The sequence below is a fragment of the Atta colombica genome, unplaced genomic scaffold (assembly GCF_001594045.1).
Source record: "Atta colombica isolate Treedump-2 unplaced genomic scaffold, Acol1.0 scaffold141, whole genome shotgun sequence".
Lineage (NCBI taxonomy): Eukaryota > Metazoa > Arthropoda > Insecta > Hymenoptera > Formicidae > Atta > Atta colombica.
In genome coordinates, this window is record NW_017259230.1 from 660,092 (window position 1) to 669,926 (window position 9,835).

General features: G+C 30.1%; 1 protein-coding gene across 1 annotated transcript in view; it reads left to right on the plus strand.

Moving 5' to 3' along the window:
- The window catches only part of LOC108684948 (protein WWC2-like), a 44,367-nt gene that overhangs the window by 20,810 nt on the left and 13,722 nt on the right, over positions 1 to 9,835 (plus strand). The gene's annotated exons all lie outside the window — the stretch shown is intronic.

The following is a 9,835-nucleotide window of genomic DNA, read 5'->3' on the forward strand; positions in this document are numbered from 1 at the left end:
GATTTTTATGACAGTATACTGTAAATATATAAGTAAGAATTAAAGCCTATAACGTTTGAAGCAAAATCGTAGATGCTTAAATAATTTCCGTGTGAATTTATTATACTACATATGTGTAGTTATTTAAACTGCGCGTCAAATTGATTTTTCAAACTTAGAAACGCAACTGAACTATGATAGTAATATCACAAATTAAATTGACAAACAATTTAATAATTTGATACTTAATCAGGTATTCCATTAGAGAGATGTTAATACTGAAAATCTGCAAATAAATATTTTTCGCAATAAATTCATCTATAAATTTTCAGCACATTAACATGTCTCTAATAAGAAGTCTGATTGACCATCAAATTATTAAATTACTTGTCAATGTAATTTGTACATTTGATGTACTTTATTGATAAGTTTTAGATCCTTTTATTTGATACTAACAAGGAGCAGGCTAAGCGTTTAGATAACGTTCGAAATTCACATTTTACCATAATTCTGATTTTTGTCTCCTAACGTACACAGCACGTTTCTACTTTCCATTGCTATTAGATTGCGGTTTGCGTCATTCACGAAAAGACTTCGTGTAGGCGTTCTTTCGTAAACGATCGCGACAGGAATATTACTGTAATCTGTTTCATGAGCCTATTGTTTCCTTTATACGCAATGCACAGGTATGTACGCGACGGATTACGATCTAGGAATCTCATGGACGCAGCAGGAAATGTGTTTTATCCTGCGAACATTCATGTCATGATAATCGAATTTGAATAAGGAAATTGTTCAATCACATTTCGATTTTCCCTTCACTAAAAATTGTCATATAAATTGACGATGAATTAATGATGAATTAATAATAACAGAATAATATCGAGATTATTGTATTAAGTTAATGACAATTAATACATTGATAATTATAAAATTAAAAATAAACAATGTAGGCAAATTAAGAAAAATAATTTAATAATGATCGATTAGGTTATCCAAGCACATTATTAATTTTTTTGAAGAACAATTTCATCTTATTACGCACTTATTTCTAATTTTTTAATTTTTTTATAATGATATAATCACTCAAGGTTACCACTGGAAAACCGAGGAAACCGAGAAAAGTCAGAGGGAAATGTAAAAAATTTCGAAATTTACTCACAATTCTCTGAAACTGTTCCTATTCCAAATAATCATTATAATTTTTTTAAATATTATATCTGACATCTACAGTCAAATACGTTCAAAACTTGTGTACTCTAAACGATTAATAAAATAATTAAAGTTTATATTTTATTCAATATTTTTATTTGATCCCTCTTTTTCGTCATAACTGCATTCTTTTTTCCAAATCTAATTTATTTTTTTGTAATTGTACCATGATACTAAGTTTTTTCCCATTTTTAATAATATAGACTAATTTTCCTACAATCCTTGAGTCTAAACATAAAAATTTACATATTTTATACACTCATGGAAAATTTTTCATTTTCATGGGAAATTTGGAAAAGTCAGGGAATTTCAAAATTTATTTTCTGTGACAATCTTGTCACTGTATTGTATCAAGTTTGTTTTGCTGTTTTTTAATTTTTTTAGTTTTATGCAGAACTTATTTTGTTTTTTAATATTACAACTTTTTCTTTAATATAAACGATTTTTCTTAATTTACAATGAAAAACATTTTATTGAGTTTTTCTAAATGGAAACCATATATTCGTATATTATATTTCTGTGATTATTACTGTACACTGATAATGAAGTGCAAATTCGTAACTTTGTTTTTTCGCCGTAAACGTATCGTCGTGAATGAGTTCGATGAGGTATACATCGATAACCAATTAATGAATGAACGTGCGCCGTACCCAGTCTTATCGGTACAAATGGACCTATTGTTATTAGCTGTTATCACTTCATATAGTCGTGAACCTGTATTAGAAGCTCGTTAAAATCCTCCGTTAAAATCCGTGTTGAAAGTTCTCGGCGTTAAATTTCTCTTACCTTGAAGACCCTTGTCAATTAACGTTGACATTTGAGTGATATTTTAACGCATTCTGTGTTACGCATTTTTTACAGATCATGTATCTAATCTCTTCAGCTCCATGCCTAAAATGGGTTTTATATAGAATTGTCTAATTTTTTAAGTCTTTTACACCGTCATGATATAAATTTTATTATATTTGTTTTGTTATTTTTTTTAATTTTTTAGTTTTATGCTTTTAATTTAATTTGATTGTTTAATTTGCAGCTTTTGTTTATTAATTTTATAAAAAATTTATTTTTTCTTTATTTTGTATCTCTTTCATATTGTTTAAATTTTATAGATTTTTATATATGCATGTTTTATTGTTATAATTAATATTTTTATAAAAACTAATTAATCAATTAAAATTATGATTAAATGTTTAGTTTAATTATCGCGATACATTTTTATTTTATATTAAGTTTCATTAACTTATTTCAATGTTAGATCTAATATGATGATTGTCAGTGCGTGTGTGCGCGCGCGCGCGCGCGCGCGCGCGCGTGTGTGTGTGTGTGTGTGTGTGTAGCATGACAGAGAGGAAACGAGCTCTTTTTAATGGAATTATAGGAACGGCATGTGGCTCGTCCTTGATCTATGGCTGAAGTTTCAGCTTAATTACGCCAGCAATGTGTGTATGTTTGCGAGCCGTTTTTCTGTCTCGCTATATCGGAACAGCGTTTGCGCGAATCACCCGTTAAATATTCATCACGTAATGCTGTGTCTCATTTACTCTATTTCATTAAGTATAACGCAGAATAAAGTGCGATTGTTGAGTCACCATTTTTGTTCCTAGCAGATTAACGACGGATCTTTCGACAAATTTGGAAATTTATTTTTTTACATTGTCCAGTTTTAATCGCAAAATAGTAAAATAGTAAAATACACTTATAAATCTATAGATTAAAAAAATAGAATACAGAAGGAAAAGTAAAATTACAAGAAAATGAACATTTTATGAAATTAAGAAAGTTGTAGATTAATAATGTAGATTTTATATGAGAAGTGCAAAGAAAGAAAAACAGAAAAATAAATTGAATGAAAAATTCCGCAATTTTATTAACACAATTTGGCCAAATTATACTTTGAGCATTAAGTAATTTCATGAAAATCATTAGCACATCAAATCGATTAAGAAACTTAAGTAAATGAATCTATGAAATTAGCACGACATTCTATTAACATAAAAAAAATAATTTATATAACATTTTTTATAGTTCTTTTGGTTATACATAAAAATAAAAAAATTTCTCATTTTTTGTATCAAAAAACAAAAAATAAAAAATGTGTTAACTTCGTGAGTTTAATCATCGGCATCTCCCTTCTAAAATATAAGAAAACAATAAATATCACCACTTTTCGCAACAGAGTCAGTTTTGAGTTCTACTAATGGATGCAATTTAAAAATAAAATTACAACAATTACCATTTTTTTATACACTTTGAATATTATATAAATACAGTCTTGACACTTGCCAATTATTTTTTTTTTATTGTCAAGATAATCGAAACGAAGAAAACACAAAAAATTCTGAAACGAATAAAATGACTGTACGAAATTATCGAAATTATACACGAGTGTCGTGCGAGAAAGAATATTCCTCAACCTTGGATGATCATTAGCAACGCGCCATCAGATTTCGCAGTAATTCGCCGTAGAACAAACACATTCGTTGGGCTTGCACAATTTCGGTTGCGAATTGGAGCGTCCGTCATGGATCACCTAATGATGAAGTGGCTCTCGTCATCGCACAAATATCCACGAAGCAGAGAGGGACGGTACGTGCAGGAGAGAAGCGGGGCAATGGAGGTGGAGGTGGAGGAGATAGTATACGGTTAGGCGTTGATGTTTCTGGGAATTTCTTTTTATTGCGTGCGCGCGATAAAAAAGAAGAAAAGGAACGGCATGCCGAGACTCGCTCGGATGACGGCTGGTCTCTGGAATTCCAGCGTGGAGGAAATCACGCTGAAACGTCTGTTTACTGACCGCTGTTGCGCAATTTTTATTTGCAAGTCGGCGAAAAGCGTGCAAGCGCGTGTCGATGATGACAGTGAATTCAAATAGTCGTGATTATCATAGGAATTTTGGTCGAATTAACGAATTCCTCCAACATCAATGGCATAACCTATAACCCTTGAATTTAATTGTCCGATGGAGAAAAGAGAAGGAAAAGACCGAGAGAAGCGATTTATAGCGATTCTCTTTTGAATACAATAGTGTGAGGATGTGACTTATTGGCATTAAAGATTGTACAAAATAATTAATTTTTTATCTAATAATGATCACAATAATGATCATTTAATGATCACAATAAAGAAATTTTTTTTATCTAATAATCTAGTAAAGAAACACTTTTTGAGGAAAAGAAGAGAATTTCGTGTGTTTATTGATATTATACATGTGTCTATTGACTGATTAACAAAAACTGAGAACAGATATTGCAGTTATTATTAATGTATAATTTTAATATAATAGGTTTTTAAATGGAATAAATATTCTTTGAAACTATTAAAATTTATATACCCTATATAACAATAACTGCAGTGTCGGCTCTCCGTTGTCTTTCTTTATTGATTTTACTTTAAATATTAAGAATCAAATTATTTTTATTTATTGTTTCAAAAACGTTGCGTTCATTCATCTAATCTGTTTGTTAAAGAAATTAAAAAATTTATTATATTTATTTGTAAAACTGATTGAGAATGGCTGAATGGCTTAGAGAATTTCTTTTATAACATGTACTTTTTCTTTTTCTTTTTTTTTTTCTGAAACAATCGCGTCTTTGTCAAATTAGAGCTTTATTGTTTCTCGACGTTAGCAGTCGGTTTATGTAATTGGGCTTTAAATAACGATACATCGCGAATACGAAGAAAATGAAACGAGCGCGCGCGGTGTAATCGGATGTCGCTCACGCAACTGACAAAGTACGATATGTGGATTCCGCTGCGAGTCGGAATGTTAAACAATATGTCACGAAGTATCTGATTTCGATTTCTGCGTACGTGGCTTGACAGCGTATGATACGTTTATTCTTCCTGTAGATCTCCCGCTCAAATAATTTTTCTCTATTAATAGGCCACCAATTAGTGCGGGTAGAAACGTAAATGTGAATTATATTATAGAACGAATTTGCACTCGGTCCTTAATTGAATTAATAGATAAATGGATTGTAGACGCAAGTTGAGTAAATATTGGAAATATAATGCAATTAGGAATTAGGAATTGTTTGTTTTTCATTATTATAATATTTTAAGAGAGTCACGCTTGTTTTTTATCACAATATTCTAAACAATTATGAGCCTTAAATTCGAAATTCTAACAAAAGAACTGAGAAACTTACTAAATTTGAATAAAAAAATATTTGTTTAAATAGTACTAACTTAACATTTACTTATGGTGAATAAATATTTACTAAATAAAAGAAATGATCATTAAATCAAACTAATAATTCCTGTTTCAAATAATAAATGTTTACATTTGGTAAATATTTAGCTAGTACTATACTCTATTTAAACAAATATTTATTATATTTAGAATAGTACGCCAGCTAAATATTTACTAATTATAAAGATATATTTACAAGAACTATTCATTTTATTTAACATTTTTTTTTATTGAATAAATATTTATTTAATGGAAAGAGCATGTAAGAGTCAGTTATGAAAATCATAAAAAGAAATAAATCAAAATATAAAAATATAAAATACACTTAGCTATACTGTTATTTGACACATTAGAGTCTTCGATTTTGATTAATGTAATTTAAATATTTATTTACTGCAAGTAAATATTTAGTTGGCGCTGTTTAAATAAATATTTGTTAAAATTTAATATATTTTACTCTCAGTATATGTATTCATTATATGTATAATCTTCTTCTTGTCGGAAACGGTCATGAGAATCAACATTTAGTGATAGGAGCGGTCTTTTATACTATATCGATTTTTTCAGAGCAACGTTATCGTTACTAGCTAAATACGAGCCTACATGTGAGAATAAGTCAAATCACGCGACGACATACGGCTTTTACGAGCGATCTCTTCTTAGATCGTTAAACGCACAGATATATCACGCATGTTTGAAGCAATTCGAGTGAAGGCATGCATCGCGCGCAAAAATACCACAGCTAAAGATACGAAGTTCCGTGGAGATCACTCTTTTCTTCCTCTCATCGTCGCGTGCTTTGACGTGAGTGATTTAGTCTGTCATAATTGTCAGCTGTGTAGTAACATTATTTTCTACGTAAAAAAATCTTGCGAAAAAAAAATTTCGAATAATTCACGCAAGTGTGAACGATTCACGAATGCCATTACTGACAAAATTCTTTTAATCGTTTTTCTGCATTAGCCGATATTATGCTTTTAGTTCCTTCTATGTTTTATTATACCTATACTATTATATTATATTATATTATAACAATTATTATAACAATTTCGTATATATTATTATATTTTTAAGGCCGTAATACAGATTCTTGTATAACACATAACACGTAAGATGTAAGAAAATCAGTCAGTTAGAATCTTTTATTTCGGGAAAGAAAAGAAATGGAGGACTTTGATTGGTTTATTTGTATTATATACAAGATTCTGATTTCATCTAAACGCTGCATAACATAAGCAGGATTGCAGAACAAGAAACAGGAAACAAGAAATTAGAAAATCAAGGAAATATCAAGAATTTTACAAAATATTCTGAAAAATTAAAATGCTTGACTTTAAAGAAAATTAATATTAATTATGTATATTTACGCAGTTTTGAAATACTACCAACTTAACAAATTAAATGCAAACAGTGTTAGCAATATTAATAGTAATTTACATTGTTAAATTTTTCTCTCTCAACAAAATACTTTTTACACTAAAATGAAAATATAAAAAATTTTAAAATATCATTGAAAGGGTCAGGGAAAATATGAAATTTTGTCAGGAAAAATCAGGGAAATAAAATTTTTAGATGAGGAATTTGTGGCAACGCTGTCTTTCATTTCAGCTCTGATTAGTTGATTTGCTTATGCTTTATGCGTTACGTAGTATTATGCAAAAGTCTGTGGCCTTTAAGGAGGCGCTATGCAAAAATCCTTGTCACGTACAGACTTTTAACAGCAGACGATCAGATCGTAGCGGGAGGACGCAGAGTTTGTGCCTCATTACACGATTTCAGGGACAATTTCCTTAATTCCCTTTCCGCCGCGTGATTCACGGTCTCGGCACGCCCTTGGCCTTACTGTAATTCTGTCCTACTATAACGATGAAAGAGACAAGGAGGCAAGAGAGAGAGAGAGAGAGAGAGAGAGAGAGAGAGAGAGAGAAAGAGAAGAAAAAGACAGGAGCGTATCTCGCGAGGGACCCGCGGGGAGCGTCTTGACGAAAGAAGGAGAAGAGCGAGAAGAGAGGGAAGGATAAATGAAACGCTGAACGCGTGCGCTACGCGTCGACACGGCTACGGTATGCCAAGGTTAAAGCGACTTACGGCAAAGTTTTAACGAGCCGAACCAACGGCCGATCGTTGATCGGTCGGAGGCACGCGCATATGCACGCCTTCGCGAGCGATCGCATGAAATTTCGTATATTCGCTGACGGGACGGACAAACGGGAGCGAAAGTGTCGTACTTTCGCGTACCGTTCTGCATACGTATACCTCGCTCCGCATTGTCCCATAAAGCGAACGTCAAGTCCTGCATTATGCAAACGATGTGGACTTGCACTAATCGGACTCGAAATCATCTCGGTGACATTGGTGTCGTTTTGATGCGTCATATGTATAAGTTTTGCGAACCATCTGATTATCAATGTTGTAAAAGAATGTCCTAAGACTAAAATTGTTTTACAATGTGCTCTTTGTTTCCTGTTTCTTGTTTTTTTACCTTTTGCTTGTTTCTCCTTTGCACCCATTTTCATCAACAATTGTATTTTTTGTTACGTATTTCTTGTTTCTTTCGAAATTCGTTAACTTTTATTTCGGGCGGTATAAATCAAAAAATTGGATAAGAAGCAAAAAAATAAGATATAAAAAATAACAAAAAGTAAGAAACAGGAAACAAAAAGCATATTGTAGAACAGGCTTAAGTCTACTGATTCTCTGTATATCTCATTATCATTGCTCATATAATAAATGCACCAATTATAGAACAATTTAGTGGACATGAATGATTATTGGAATTCTGAATAAAATCTATAGAAAGCATCGGAATTATTGCAGAACTATTGGAAAATGCCAAAAAGTCAGTTGAAACTGGCTGTTAAGATATAGCTGGTATATTTTATTCTTGTGATGCGATGCCAATGCTAATCAATATTAAAAAATTGTTAAAAAATATTTAAAAGCTGAAATTGTTGCTAAAATATATCAGGAATTATAGATCTTTGAGCACTATAAAATTTCATTATAAAAATCAATTTTTCGAACTTGAGGTATCACGCGAATTATCATATTTTTATTTTTTTAAAAAACGTATATTATTACGACATAATAATATTATGTCGTAATAATATTATGTCATAATAAACTGTTTTTTAATAATATAACATCAAGACCTTGTTTGATTCATAGTCCTATTTTCATTATTTAATTTTATTTATTTTTTATTTAATTTTTATTAATTATTTGAGCCTTTTTCTTATATTATTTTTATTTTTTAACTTTTTTTTTAGCTATATCTAAACAAAACTATTTATAAAATCTAATATAGGAACTGTAAAACTTATGAGTGCAAGCAGAATTGTTAATAAAATTTTCGATTTTTGAAAATGAGGTGCCAACTTTACAGAGATGGCATGCCTGGCATTCCTTTCTTTCCGCTGCGAAATGCGACTTAAGAATTCTTTCGGTTGTCGACTTTCTTGCGCGCTCATTGTTATTCGATATATATTTGATGTGCCGAAAAAATGTATTGATGATTAATTTAGCCTTTTTTTTTTCATCATCACTTTTCTTGCATTATTCGAAATTTAATTTTCGCCAATAATCTGATTCTTTATTTCATAATTATGTATTAAGCTGTTTGATAGTAGAAACGAAGAAATGTACGATATCAGATCGCAGTTTTACATGCAATAAACATTATAAGAAATATTGAGAATAAAGTAAAGTGTAATATTGAGAAAAAAAATTTTAAGTAAAAAAAATTTCGAAAATGAACTAATCTAAAAAATTATGCTTTAAAATATTTTAAATACTTTTATATTGTCATTAAATCATCATAGGAACACACACACACACACACACACACACACACACACACACACACACACACACACACAACATAAAAAAGTTGTATATTCTTTTTTAAGAAGCACATATTTATATATTTAAAAAAATGTTAACAAAATAATAATGCAAAAGTTTCTCGACAGAATAAAAATATTGCGTAATACACTTTAAAATTATCTCTGCTTGTATCGTTTTTCTAAACTTTATAGCATAAAGATAACAACATAAATACAAACAAACGATTGATACAGTATGATATCCATTCGAGCGTCACTTTTTTTATCGTTTATTTAATCAATTGTGATATAAGTCGGGAATTTGGTTAGACAAACTTTTTACGCCCGAGATTATCGATCGACTTAACACGAGTGTAGATTAGTAAGTATGCAGATTTCATCCATGAATTCAAAAAAAAAATCACTGTGCAATCGATTTTGAGAAACTCCGTATAAATTTTTCTAGCTATATTGGACAACAAAAATGTTTGTTTCTTTTTATTACATTGCTAAATAAACTATTTTTTTCTTGTAACTTTTTTCAAAGCTGATCGTAAAAAAGATATATTGAAAAATATATTGAAAAATATATATTTATACTATATATACACATATATATATATATATA